At 40.2% G+C, this 15,328-nt stretch overlaps 3 pseudogenes across 3 annotated transcripts; 1 reads left to right on the forward strand and 2 right to left on the reverse strand.

Annotated features, from left to right (window-relative positions):
• Positions 1-1,106: 1,106 nt before the first annotated feature.
• AT3G30405 lies at positions 1,107-6,707 on the forward strand (annotated as a pseudogene; the record flags this gene model as incomplete). The annotated part of the gene is made up of 1 exon: positions 1,107-6,707.
• A 625-nt stretch (positions 6,708-7,332) lies between these two features.
• Positions 7,333-9,065, reverse strand: AT3G30410 (annotated as a pseudogene; the record flags this gene model as incomplete). Its single annotated transcript has 1 exon — positions 7,333-9,065.
• Positions 9,066-10,133: 1,068 nt separating this feature from the next.
• Positions 10,134-15,206, reverse strand: AT3G30411 (annotated as a pseudogene; the record flags this gene model as incomplete). Its single annotated transcript has 1 exon — positions 10,134-15,206.
• Between the last annotated feature and the right edge of the window lie 122 nt (positions 15,207-15,328).

The raw sequence follows: 15,328 nt of genomic DNA on the forward strand, positions 1-15,328 counted from the left end.
AAAGTATGTTTATGATGTTGACTACATGACTCTATATATTTCGTATATGTGACCATGCAATCCATATACATCAGGTAGCTTATTGTCCTTTAGTTTAGTTGGCATGTGTGGCCATGTGTTCAGCTATACTTTAGATAGCTAATAATATTTTTTTTCAAAAAGTAACCAAAAATCCTACAAATTAAAAATGTCTCCAACATACATACATGTGCATATTTGCAAAAGCACACACAAGTTCCTCACTTAAATTCCGACAAAACTCTGTTCGCCGCCACATGTTCTCCGCATTACAAAACTCTTCTGATCGCACCCTTGACTCTCCCAACGTCTCCTCTCCACTTTTCTAGTGTCTTTTCTGCTTGGAATCATAAATTTCCGGCTTCTTGTTCCGTGGTGAGTTTGTAATCTATGTTTTGCTCTGTAGACTTTAAAGCCTGTTTCTTTTCTATCTATGAGTTCGTTTTCGAGTTGCGTTTAATTTTGACTTATTTTTTTCGGAATCTGATGTTGTACTCTTGTTGACATTTCTAAAGCAATGATATCTATGCTCAAATAAGCTTATTAAGAGAAATATAAAACTGAAATTAGATAGCTCATTAAGAGCTTTATTATTCAAAGAAACTAAAAGAGGAAAGATTACTTTGTTGTCACCAAGAGCACAATGATTCAATTGATACTTTTATAAAGATGAGAAGAAGAGTTGTTTTGAGACAATTCTCAAACTTACCATCAAAGTTCTCCTTACATAACTAAATATATGAGTCACTATCTTGCTAACCCTTGTTACATGGCCCATTTCATGGGCTTTTGGGTTACTCATGAGACACTATATTGGGCTTCATATGGATCCTCTAACATCTATTAGACTTAAGGGCCCAGACCATAGTTAGGGTTTTCAATGGAAGGAGTAAATTTTGTCAAAATTGAATCTGGGTTTGGTCCTACTTGTTGCTCTTTTGGTGTTCTTAGTTCCTCCTTGATGAATCCTTCTCTTTTACCAATCACATAGTTTCTGAGTATACTTTATGTTGATGACTGTTCTATATGATGATACTAATGATTTGAATCATGTGCAAGTGTGTGTGTGTGTGTGTGTGTGTTGTTGAATGGCTCTTGTTCGGCAGATTCCTATTTTCTCATCCAGTATTAGGAATTGGCAACAAGCTAGGACCAATTTGAGTCCTATTTGTTGTTTACATTACAATACTGCATCTTCTTCTTCACCCTTTGCAGAGAAAGACTCTTTTGAGAGATACTAGAGGGATCAAAGGCGGTTGAACCTTGATGCATAACCCCACACGTGCGGTTGTCACGTGGGAAATCAAGTAAAATAAAGAAGGAATCAGGAGTTGACACGTGGCGTGTGAGGCTGGCCGATTCAAGTTTGCCGTTAGAGCAGCTATATGAGCTGACTCTACTTTTCTCTTTCATTATCAAAAAACCATTAGTAAACATTGAATCTTAAAATCTTTGTAAGCTAGGTTTATCTCATCTTGGGAGCTAGCGATTGTGATTGGGGTGTTTCATGAACATCGATTTGACTGTTTGGTGACAGAATTTGTTAATTAGAAGTATTTTTCAATTAAGCGGAGGAATCCATAGTTTCTCTGTATTAAAGGTATCGGAGCTGTGTCGTTTCTCGGAGAAGATGGTTGTTACGAGGTCGCGGGAAGAGGATCTGAAGGGAAAAGGAGTAGAAATGGAGAATCCGATCGAATCACGCATGACGAGGTTGGAGGAAATGGTCGCTAAGCAACATAAAGCGATGATGATATGTTTGGTGCGTTGAGTAGATCGACGAGAAAGAAGGTAGCGGATGAACAAGAGAGATTAGATAGGAGTTCGTCGTACTCATCAACTTCAACAGAGGCTCGATCGGGTTTCTCTGATCATCCAAGGGAACATCGTAACGATACGGTAAGATTTGAGATTAACCACCATTATGGGAGTCTTACTAGGTTGGGGAAGATCGATTTTCCTAGATTTGATTGAAGTAGAATCAATGAATGGCTGTTTAAGGTGGAAAAATTTTTTGGTAGTGAATTTACTCCAGAGGAGATGAAAGTTAAGATGGCTGCAATACACTTTGATAGTCATGCATCGACATGGCATCATTTGTTTATTCAGTCTTGTACTGGGTTGGATGTGTTGTATAACTGGCCTGAATATGTCAAATTACTAAAGGATCGTTTTGAGGATGCTTGTGATGATCCAATGGCAGAATTAAAGAAACTTCATGAGACTGATGGTATTGTTGAGTATCATCAGCAGTTTGAGCTGATTAAAGTAAGGCTTAACTTGTCTGAGGAGTATTTGGTGAGTGTGTATTTTGGCGGGGTTGAGAACAGATACACAAATGCATGTTAAAATGTTTGAACCAAAGACGGTGAGAGATTGTTTGCGTTTGGGCATGTATTATGAGAAGGCTCATCCTAAGATTACCTTGGTCACATAAGAGTAATAGTTCAGGAGGCACTTATAGAACCGTTAAAGATGTAAAGCATAAGAGATCACTTTGGTAATAAAAGTTCTTATAAACCGGTTAGCCAACAACCTAAAAAGATGTTACAGTAGGAGATGAATGACAGAAGGGCTAAGGGACTCTATTACTCCTGAGGATTATTTGGTGCATAAGAAGACACAGTTGTTTCAAATGGATGTAGATAAGGAGTTTGAAGATAATGTGGAAGTTTTGAGTGATGAAGAGCACGAACAAAGACCAATGCCTCAAATCTCTGTCAATGCGGTTTCTGGCATTTCTGGATACAAACTATGAGGGTGAAGGGAACATATGATAAGCGTGTCATTTTTATTCTCATTGATTCAGGGTCTACTCATAATTTCATATATTCAAGAGTGGCTGCTAAATTGTGATGTCAAGTGGAGTTAGCAGGATTGACCAAAGTAGCAGTTGTAGATGGGAGGAAATTGAATGTGGATGGACAAGTCAAGAAGTCTACATGGAAGCTGCAGTCTACTACCTTTCAATCAGACATTCTTTTAATTCCTTTGCAAGGGGTTGATATGGTGTTAGGTGTGCAGTGGCTTGAGACGTTAGGCTGTATTTCTTGGGAGTTTAAGAAGCTGGAAATGCGGTTTACTTATGAGAACGAGAGGGTGTGGTTACATGGTATTAACCAAGATCTGTGCGTGATCTTAAAGCTCATAAGCTTCACAAAATGCAGACAGATCAAGTTCAATTAGCGATGGTTTGCGTTAGAGAAGTTGTGAGTGAAGAGGAGAAGGAAATTTGCTCTATTAATGCCTTGACCAATGAAGTAGAAGAAGAATCAATGGTTCATAACATAGTAGAGGAGTTTCCCGATGTGTTTAAGGAGCCTATAGAATTACCACCCTTTTGAGCTAAACATGATCATAAAATCAAACTGTTGGAGGGTGCTAATCCGGTGAACCAAAGGCCTTATCGGTATGCGGTTCATCAGAAGAAGAAGATTGATAAGATTGTAGAAGACATGCTCAGCAATGGTACTATTTAAGTGAGCTCAAGTCCGTACGCTTCTCCAGTGGTGTTAGTGAAAAAGAAAGATGGTACTTGGCGGTTATGTGTGGATTATAGGGAACTGAATGGCATGACGGTGAAGGACAGATTCCCTATACCACTAATTGAAGATCTGATGGATGAGTTAGGTGGTGCTATGGCGTTTTCTAAAATTTACTTACGGGCTGGTTATCATCAAGTGTGTATGGATACTGAAGATAAACATAAGACAGCTTTCAAGACTCATAGCGGACATTATGAATATTTGGTAATGCCATTTGGTCTTACCAATGCTCCTGCAACTTTTCAGAGTCCCATGAATTCAGCCTTTAAAGATTTCTTAAGGAAGTTTGTGCTAGTTTTTTTTGATGACATATTTGTGTATAGCTCGTCTGTCGAGGAACATAAGAAGCGTTTGCGTATGGTTTTTGAAGTGATGAGGAAGCAGAAGCTGTATGCAAAGATGAGTAACTGTGCGTTTGCAGTGCCTTAGGTGGAGTACTTGGGTCACTTCATCAGTGGGAACGGTATAGAAACAAGTCCGGCTAAGATAAAAGCGGTGCAAGAATGACCTGTAATAGTGAATGTTAAACAATTCAGTGGGTTCCTTGGCTTAGCTGGGTATTACAGAAGATTTGTTAAGGGTTTTGGTGTAATAGCAAGACCTTCGCATGCAATAACCAAAACAAATTCTTTTGTTTGGTCACAGGAATGACAAGAAGCTTTTGTGTTGCTTAAGAAAGCTTTGTGTAATGCTCCGGTGTTAGCATTACCCTTGTTTGACAAACCGTTTGTAGTGGAGACAGACGCTTGTGGGCAAGGAATTGGAGCGGTGTTGATGTAAGAGGGTCATCCATTGGCCTATCTTAGGAGGCAGCTGAAGGGTAAGCAGTTACATTTATCAATAAATGAGAAGGAGTTGTTGGCTGTAATTTTTGCTGTTAACAAGTGGAGACATTAATGTTACCAAATCACTTTGTGATTAAAACGGATCAGAGAAGCTTGAAGTACTTGTTGGAGCAAAGATTGAACACACCAATATAGCAACAATGGTTACCAAAACTTTTGGAGTTCGATTATGAGATTCAGTATAGGCAGGGCAAAGAAAACTTAGTAGCAGATGCCTTGTCTAGGGTGGAGGGTAAACAGTAGTGGAATGTGACTTGCTTAAAGATATTCAAAAGGGTTATGATAAAGATGTGGTGTTGAAGGACATTATCGAAGCACTAAAGAAGAATCCTGAAGCTAAGAAGCATTATTCCTAGTGCCAGAATGTGTTAAGAAGAAAGAGTAAGATCGTTGTACCATCGGATGTGGCTATTAAAAATACCTTGCTGTACTGGCTACATTGTTCAGGAGTAGGTGGTCACTCTAGTAGGGATGTTACTCATCAACGAGTAAAAAGACTTTTTTATAGGAAGGGAATGGTAAAGGATATTCAAGCTTATATTCAGAGTTACAGTACTTGTCAGCAGTGCAAGAGTGATAATGCGGCTTCTCTAGGTTTGTTACAACCTCTACTAGTTCATGATAAACTTTGGAGTGATGTGTCCATAGACTTTATAGATGGCCTACCTTTATCTGTTGGGAAATCTGTGATCATGGTGGTAGTAGATTGTCTTAGTAAGTCAGTCCATTTTATTGCCTTGGCTCACCCCTATAGTGCTTTATCTGTTGCACAAGCGTATTTGGACAATGTTTTCAAACTCCATGGGTCTCCTAATTCGATTGTGAGCGATAGAGATAATGTGTTTACAAGTGAGTTTTGGAAGGAGTTTTTGACACTTCAGGGAGTTGAGTTGAAGATGACCAGTGCTTATCATCCTCATGGAGACGGTCAAACTGAAGTTGTTAATCGCTGCCTCGAAACTTATTTATGTTGTATGTGTCATGCAAGGCCAACATTGTGGAGTAAGTGGTTGCCCTTGGCTGAATATTGGTACAATACCAATTATCATACCTCTAGCCGCATGACACCATTTGAGGTTGTATATGGACAAGCACATCCAATTCATTTGCCTTACTTGCTGGGGGAATCAAAAGTTGCAGTGGTGGCTCGTTCTTTACAAGAAAGGGAGGATATGTTGTCGTTTCTTTAAAGTTTCATCTGATGCAATCTCAACATCAAATGAAACAATTTGCAGATCAACACAGGACACAGCATGAGTTTGATATTGGTGAATATGTCTATGTGAAGCTGCAGCTTTATAAGCAGCAGTCTGTGGTGATGCGGGTAAATCAGAAGTTGGCTCCAAAGTATTTTGGTCCATATAAGATTATCGAGAAGTTTGGTGAAGTGGCGTATAAGCTTCAGTTACCTTCATCGTCTCAGGTGCATCCTGTTTTTCATGTTTCTCAGCTGAAGGTTCTAGTGGGCAATGTACCTACAACTACTCACTTCTTCTTCAGTGATCCAAGATGTGTTTGTGAAGGCACCTAACATGATTTCGGAGAGGAAGATGGTAAACAGACAAGGTCGAGCTGTAACTAAGGTTCTGGTGAAATGGATTAATAAACCCTTGGAAGAGGCGACTTGGGAATTTCTTTTTGATCTTCAGACAAAGTTTTCAGACTTTGTTGCTTGAAACCTTGTGGTCAAGGTTCTGCTAAAGGAGGGAGATGTGATGAAGAACCCCACACGTGTGGTTGTCACGTGGAAATCAAGTGGAATAAAGATGGGATCAGAAGTCGACACGTGGCGTGTGAAGGCTGGCCGATTCAAGTTTGCCGTTTGACCAACTATATGAGCCGACTCTGCTTTTCTCTTTCATTATCGAAAAATCATTTGTAAAACATTGAATCTTAAAATCTTTGCAAGCTAGGTTTCTCTCATCTTGAGAGCTAGGGATTGTCATTTGGGTGTTTCATGAACATTGATTTGACTGACTGGTGACGGAGTTTGTTAATTGGAAGTATTTTTCAGTTAATCGGAGGAATCCATAGTTTCTCTGTATTATCCACACGGCCATCAAATCCATCTCCATCACCGTTTGAAGATGAAGTCTTTGTTAGAGAAAATGACATTGCATCGCGGCTACCTGAGCTGAAGAAGCTCTTGGTTGTGTTGAGAGAGAAGAGAGTTAAAGGCTGCAAAGGCGGTGATTGTGGACCCGGAGATGTGTATCTTCTGGGGACAGGACAAGGAGATCCTGAGCTTTTGACTTTTAAAACTGTAAGAGTTATTCAAAGTGTCGATCTTTTTCTTTAGGACAGGCTTGTCTCCAATGACGTCTTGGAGTTGGTTGTGACGTAAAAGAATCCTAAGTACTTTGACTAGAACAAGACCACAACTCCAATAAACACACTTTATTAGAACAATCTTCACACTAATCAATCACAGATAAGTTTGGACAGAGTTACGCAACATCAACTACCTGATTTGCTCCTGTCAGATCCTAAAGCTACCCAGTTCACAAACACAACAACAGCCGTGTACTCTCTTTGTTCACTCACCAATGAAACCCACAAGACAAGTTCTTCTTAATTTTTCTAATCTTCCACTTTTCACAAGTAAAGTGACTAACCCTAATAAGAGACCAACGCTTCACTTATATCTTGTCGTGGAAAAGGAGGATGCTTCACTTTATCCAACAGGTACAAGAATAGCTCCTCATCATTTTCTAGATACTAGGCCCACGTCCTATACCTAACGACTTCGTCTCCTTTGTCTAAAGTGATACGTCTTTTCTTCACTCCAACCAACACGTCACGCTGGCAAAAGCAACTACTACTTCCCTCTTCCTCTGTTCTGCTCTATGTTGCTTCAGACATGCCTATTGAACTTCAGACACTCTGTTTCTTCAATCTCCCCCTTTTTATCAGAGTGTGACACCTCAAGTAACCTACAAAAGAGTAGAGACAACCACATACAAGCCAAGCAATATTCCATACCAACATAAAATCCAGAAACTCGATTTTAAACAACTACTGCCAAGGGCATAACCATTAAAATCCGAAACACAACTGAGTTCTTGGTTCCATACATTAGTCCAACATTAAACACACATAAAATCCGATAAAGAAGCCGATAAAGAAAAAGAGCAAGGAGTTTTCACAAACACAAAAACAATCAGGGACAAACTCCCCCTATCAGAATGCACATCTAAAGACCGACCAGGACTAAGCAACTAAGCATTGTCATCTAACTCACCACATCGTCCTCTTCCTCCACATTCTCATCTCCCACATCATCCGGAACAGAGTACGAAACATCAGAATACTCTGCCCCTGCTTGAGTGCACACTCACATAAAAAACCATTCTCAACAAATAACAGAGTGTAAGGAGTGAAAAAGGTTTACCTGCAAGACATAACCGCATCGTTGTGAGAGACACAATGAGGTTCTCAAGACCTGCATCCAAGGTGGGGCTGTCTGTCTGCAGCACAAGTATAGGTTTCACTTCCATGGTAAACTTCAACGGTGCAGACGACGTGGTATCTCCTTCACCAGAGCGGACAATGCGCTGAAAGCGCAACATTTGATCAATCAGGTTCGGAAGCACCAGATGGAGAGTGGAGGAGGGGTTCGCAACTGCATTCGAACACGCCTAGATCTCATCAAAAATGAGTTTGTCAAAGTTGAAAGGTAGAGCTTTGGCCATCATGTAAAGTAGAGTGACCCTCTCTGGTTTCAGAACAGATCGGTTCACTGTGGGCATCCAATTGTGACAATAGATCTTGTTGAGCAGAGCGATCTCAGGAGATAACAACTGAGATGTGAGCATCTTCCAAGAGTTGGCTTTGCTGTTTGAGCGAGCAACATCAACTTCATCCATGGACTCAGGAACTTTAATCTTAGACATGTTCAGCGGATATGGAGGATTAGGAAGCTGAAAAATTTGATTGATGATAGCCGGGGAGAATTCGTACATGTTGCCTCTAACGAACACGAAGTAGGCCAGTTGATCACCTTCTTCACCATCGGGAAGGTTTGCATAAAACTCCATGACAACCTCTTGCACATAAGAGTCGATCTCTGTGACAGTAAGGAGCAGACCAGCAGTAGAGAGGAGTTGCAGAGTACTAGCGGTGTTGTTTCCATCAAGAGAAAGAAAACGCATATCGTTGAAGTATCGACCCCCGATGAGCTTGTAGCGCCCAAGTCCTTCCGCAGTAAGAAAGCAGTTATTGTAAGAAGTCTCTGAGGAAACTTGAGCTCAGGGTACTTACGGTCACGAGCAGAGAGAAGCCGACGGTTCTCTTGATACCCGGACAGAAAGAGAGGCGGAGCAATCTGGGTAACATCACCATCTTGCAGATCTGAAGACTCAAAGACATGTTCTTCAGTCTGTCCAGCAGCAGATGCAGATCGGGTGGACTTCTTGCTAGACAACCGTCGGAGAGCAGGCGCTTTAGATCTTGTCTTTGAAGTAGCAGCAGTACACTGTCTCTTGCTCTGAGACGGTGCAGAGACCTTGGACTTGGTTTTCTTGGACATGTAGATGCCTGGTTCAGTCTTGGGAATGAACATCGGAACAGACGAAGGCGGTGGAGGGTCAGAAGGAGTCGCAGCGGAAGGCTGACCAGCACCAGAGACTCCTGTCAACGAGGTCGCTTCGTGATTCATGATGAATTTGAGTTTAGAGATAAGGCGACCCTTTAAATTCTGAGGGTTGAGTAGCCGAAAAGGTGAATGAAACTTTTGTGGGAGCTGCTTTGGTTAAATAGCACGAGCACTTTAAGCAAAACCCTAAAAACAACACGAAAACCAAGACAGGCTGCAAAACACTAAAGCATATCCGTTAAACACTCATAAGGCCTAAAACCAGGCCCAAAACCAACAAAACAAAATCCAGACACAAAACAAACACCCAACTATACAAACGGATGTGCAACATTAATCTAAGTCTGACCATATAGAACCACAAATTCACCCAAATCAACACTTGAATATTAACAACCACTGTCGTTCAAGAGCTGTGATTCAAACTGAATGTGAGATCTCTTCAAGTCATCCTCTAAAACAGAAACACAAAATACCAAATACTATATATATATATATATGTATATATATACCTATATATATAATTCAAAAGCATTTGAAGGTACTTCTAAAGAAGTCAAGGAACCCACCTGTTCATATCATTAAAGCGAGAAGGACAAATTCCAAAGTACAGAGGTTCATAGCTTACTTTGAATATGGAGAAAATAACATCTTCCTGGCCCAGTGAGATGTGCCATACACACTGAACATAGCAGGTTAGTCTACACTCGTCATACTCTCCATCGAAGTAGCCTCATGATGTGTGTGGTCAAAACGACGAGGGGGATTGGTAGAGCCTGTAATGAAGAAGGATGATTTGAGGGGGTACTCATAGATACACATATACTCCAAAGATAAGAAAGAATATCAATCCCTTTCTTGCCAACACACATGTTCCCCTTTTTTTTTTTTCTTTTGAACTTTCATTTGTTCATTCTTTTGGGCTTTTCTTTTTGCCTTTTTTTTTTAAAATTATTACACACCACACTCATCCTTTTTGGAAATTTTATTGAGGAAGAGCATGAAGAGCAGCTATTTTCCTGAAATGAAGTGCCAGAAAGACAGACACAATATATATATATACATATGAAAATACAAAGCTGCTGCAACTCTGGACAACGGAACGTGTTGCAATAGCTTTAACACCAAGACACATTAGTATTCACTCAGACTAATAGATTTTTTCAGATTCAAGAAACTGTTTAAATCCAATGGTTTAGTAAATATATCAGCTAATTGTTTTTCAGAGGAAACATGAGAGATCTCAACAATCTTGTTTTCAATAAGCTCACGAATGAAATGGTGTCTAATGTCAATGTGCTTCATACGAGAGTGTTGAACATGATTCTTAGATATGTTAATTGCACTCATATTATCACAGTACACAAGCAGGGTGGTAGATGTCATACCGTAGTCAAGCAGCATCTGTTTCATCGATAGCAACTGAGTGCAACAGCTCCCTAGAACAATATACTCAACTTCTGCAGTGGACGAAGATACACAGCTTTGTTTCTTGCTATGCCATGAGACTAAGTTGTTTCCCAAAAAGAAACACCCTCCTGTTGTACTTCTTCGATCATCCAGATTTCCTGCCCAATCAACATCACAGAATCCAACAAGATTTTGATTAGTTTGTTTAGAATAAAACAATCCAACCTCGATTGTACCTTTCACATATTTGAGAATCCGTTTCACAGCATTCAGATGTGACTTCTTTGGATTAGCCTGATATCTGGCACACCCCCCCCCCCCCACTGAAACACAGATCAGGCCTACTTGTTGTCAAGTACAGAAGACTGCCAATCATCCCACGATACAATTCTCATCAACACTCAGACCAGCTTCATCTGTAGACAGTTTGGCAGTAACACTCATGGGAGTTTTCGAGGTCTTAGCTGTCTGCATTCCAAATCTCTGAATCAACCCCTTGGCATAAGTAGACTGAGAGATATGAACTCCTTCATCAGTCTGTTTGATCTGTAGACCAAGAAAGTAGTTCATCTCTCCAACCATACTCATCTCAAACTTTTTGGTCATGGATTCCACAAAGTCCGTGACAAGCTTCTATTTTGTGCTTCCAAACACAATATCATCCACATAAATTTGCACAATGAGGATGTCTTTTTCATCTATAAAGATGAACAAAGTTTTGTCCACACTTCCACGTTTGAAACCCTTTTCTATTAAGAACAGAGTGAGACGCTCATACCAAGCCCTTGGTGCTTGCTTCGAACCATAAAGAGCCTTTTTAAGCTTGTAAACATGATCCGGAAAAGCAGAATCTTCAAATCCTTTAGGTTGAGACACAAACACTTCTTCCTGAATAACTCCATTCAGAAACGCACTCTTGACATCCATATGAAACAGTTTACTTTTCAACAAGCACGAGATTCCAAGAAGAAGACGGATAGATTCCAGACGTGCTACAGGGGCGAATGTCTCATCAAAATCAATTCCTTCAACCTGAGAGTATCCTTGAGCAACAAGTCTTGTTCTGTTACGTGTCACATTGCCTTCTTCATCAGTTTTATTCTTAAAGATCCATTTAGTACCAACCACATTGACGTGAACAGGTCTTGGAACTAAATCCCAAACTTCATGACGACAGAACTGATTTAGTTCTTCATGGCAAACATGGTACCAGAATTCATCCTCTAAGGCAATTTCAATGTTGGTAGGCTCAATGCTTGACACAAAACAAGTAAACAGAATCATATCTCTGTAGTTCATCTTTATCCCCCTGGTAGTTCTGTCTCCATCCAACTTTCCAATAACATCAGTCTCTGAATGACTTTTTGGAACAGTAAGGCGAGAAGATGATGTATGAGGTTCTGTAGTCATCATTGTCTGTTCAGATCCTTTTGAGGTCCTGATTCAACTTCAGGCGTTGACTGTCTTGTTTCTTCTACATGCTTATCATCATCTTGTTCCACAGGGAATAGTCTAGTAGGGCGTTTGTCATCAAACACAACATTGACTAATTCTTCAACTCTCTTCAACCTCTTATTGTAAACTTTGTACGCTATACTGTTTGTGGCATACCCCAGAAATATCCCTTCATCACTTCTTGCATCAAACTTTCCAAGATGATCCTTATCGTTCAGAACATAACACACACATCCAAAAGTATGAAAGTAGCACAAATTTGGAGATCTTCCCTTCCATATCTCATAAGGTGTGGTGCTTGTCCCCGGTCTAACATACACCCTATTCACAATGTAGCATGCGGTGTTTACAGCTTCAGCCCAGAATCTTGGTGACACATTGTTTCCATGAATCATTGCTCTAGCCATCTCTTGTAAAGTTCTGTTCTTTCTCTCAACAACACCATTATGTTGTGGCGTTCTAGGTGTAGAGAACTGATGTCTGATTCCTTGAATCCTGCAGAACTTTTCAAATTCTTCATTTTGGAATTCCCGTCCATGATCACTTCTAATTGAACAAAGTTCCCTTTTTCTGTCTCAAGTTGTAGAGCAAGAATTTTGAAGCTTTCAACTGCCTCAGATTTTTATCTTAGAAATCTCATCCATGTGAATCGAGAGTAGTCATCAACAAGAACCATAATATACCTCTTTCCACTTAGGCTTTCTGTCTGAACTGGCCCCATAAGATCCATGTGAACTAGTTCAAGAAGACTTGTAGTTCCAATATGCCCAACCTTCTTATGTTGAACCTTAACTTGTTTGTCTTGGCTGCAAGCCTTGCAGAGAGCACCTGTACTCCCTTCAAGTTTTGGAATTCCTCTGACAACTTCATCATTCACAATCTTGACTAAGCTTTGAGTATTCATGTGTCCAAGACGTTGGTGCCACAGATCTAGCTTAGACGTGAATGCAGACAGACAAACTTCAGACTCTTTCCACATATAGCAGTTGTTGCCTAACCAAACTCTAGATATAACATTGTTTCCAGCAATATCAAGAGCAACACATCCAGTCTTTGTAAACATAACAGTTAAGTCATCATCACATAGTTGACTGATGCTTATCAGATTAGCAGTTAGTCTCTCAACAAAGTACACATTTGACAGGTGCGGTTGATCATCTATCTTGATCTTCCCTTTCCCTTTAATGCTTCCTTTTCCACCATCTCCAAAGGTGACCTTCCCATTGGTGATGACAGTAAAGTCATTTAGAACGGCTTGTTCACCAGTTATGTGACGAGAACACCCACTGTCGAAGTACCATGCTCTGTTGTCTTGAGAAACAGCTGAAGTGTAAGCCACCTTAGCTTGTGGAGTGCAGTCATCCACCTCAGCAATTCCAGTTGCAACACAGATTTGCCTCGCCTTGCATTTTTTTTGTTAACATAGTTGCAGCAACTAGAGTAATGTTTTTCCTCCTCTTCGTACATCCTTTCTAACTTGTGATTGTATCTTTCAGCTTCCATATCACCATACAGATCTTTCTTCTTAATCCACATAGTACAAGATCTTGATGGCTCAATGTAGCACTTTGCTAAATTCCACATCGTTCTGACTTTCTCTTTGAATTTGTGACACTGTTCTCTCATATGGTATCTCTTACCACAGTGATCACAGCAAATCACACCCAACATCTTGGTTCTCACAACAGATTATCCTTTGTTCTCAACATTCTGTCTCACTTGTTTCTTTGGTTTAGTACAACTTTGTCTCACCACGGGTTCACTTGTTGTACCACCACTGACAAAGTTTATGATTCTTCCTTCTTCCTTGTTGATCTTTCCTGTATAACCTTGATAACCTAAACCCCTCTGTTGCGACTCAGTTCTACCCATAGCCAAGATCTTGTCTAGACTTTCTAACCCTTTGTTTAGCATTCTCATCTGTTTGTGTTTGTCGTTCAACTCTCTTTCCAGAAGTTTAGCTCTATCTCTTTCCCTGTGACACTCTTCCCGAAGACGCTCAAGATTCTTTTGATAGTAGTCCGGTGAAGTTCCAACAGTAGTAGTCTCACTCAGTTTCTGCTTATCCTCTATGCTCACATTAGCAAGTTTTGCTTCTAGAGTTAGCTTTTCCTTTACCAATTGTAGTTTGTCCTTACTTAGTTGCACCCAGCTGTCATACAACACTCTATATTCATCCTTGGGATTCAGCTCCTCATCGCAGTCAGAATCCGTGTCACTCATAAACTTACTGGAGTCAGAACTCGCCATGAATGCCACAAAGTTTAACAGCTCTTCACCTTCATCATCAGATTCTGAATCACTAAAGCTTATAAGTGATTTCTCTTTCAGTTTGCTCTTGTTGGGACATTCAAACTTAGTGTGACCCACACCTTTGCATTCAAGACATTTCATTTCTTTTCTCTTGGTGACTGGACACTCCGGTTTAATGTGACCAAAACCACCACACTCATAGCATTGAATTTCCTTCTTCTTTCCTGAGTCATCATTCTTTGATTTGGAGAATCTTCCACGTGATCTCTCTCCATCTTTAATACTCCAGGATGTACTGTCACGATTCTGACCTCTTTCCACACGTTTCTGTGCTTTCCCAATATTCCTTGCTAGCAGTGCCATTCCATCTTTAATCTCATGAAACTGCTCAGAGCCTTGATCTACATTAAATGCAATATTCTTCGAAGGATTGATTTTGTCTTGATCAACTTCCATTTCTTCAGACTTGAGCATTTCCACAAGATCAACAAATGATATTTTATTAGTGTTTCCTGCAACCCTCATAACTGTTTTGTGGGGAGCCAACTTTGGTGGCAGACAACGTAAAAGCTTCTTAACCAATTTTTGATCTTTATAGGTCTTTCCCATGACCTCAGCCTCATTAGCAAGATCACTTATCTTTGAACTGAACTTCACTATTGTTTCATCTCGTTCCATCTTGAGATACTCAAACTGAGTAGCAATGTGATCCAGTCTTGTTCTCTTTACACTCGAAGTTCTCTCATGAGATTTTTGTAGAGTATCCCACGCTTGTTTCGCTGACTTGCACCCTTGAATGAGTTTAAACTCATCTTCATCAACACCATTGAAGATAGCGCTCATAGCCCTTGCATTAAACTTTCACAGATTCTTCTCTTCTCTAGTCCAATTCGCCTTTGGTTTGGTGATTTTGAACCCATCTTCAGTAAGATCAAATGGAGGTTCCCATCCTTCCTCTACTACAGTCCATGCATCTTCACCTTGACCTCTAATGAGTTGTGTCATACGAACTTTCCACTATCCATACCGCTTAGTATCCAGTAAGAATACTTTGCCTGTACCAGTACTAACATCCGTTGGTTCCATAACTAGGATCTAACCTGTTTAAATATACTAATCTCATATTGGTTACCCGCTCTGATACCAATTGAAGTAAAAGAGCCCTAAGTACTTTGACTAGAACAAGACCAAAACTCCAATAAACACAC

Source organism: Arabidopsis thaliana, chromosome 3 (genome assembly GCF_000001735.4).
Source record: "Arabidopsis thaliana chromosome 3, partial sequence".
NCBI lineage: Eukaryota > Viridiplantae > Streptophyta > Magnoliopsida > Brassicales > Brassicaceae > Arabidopsis > Arabidopsis thaliana.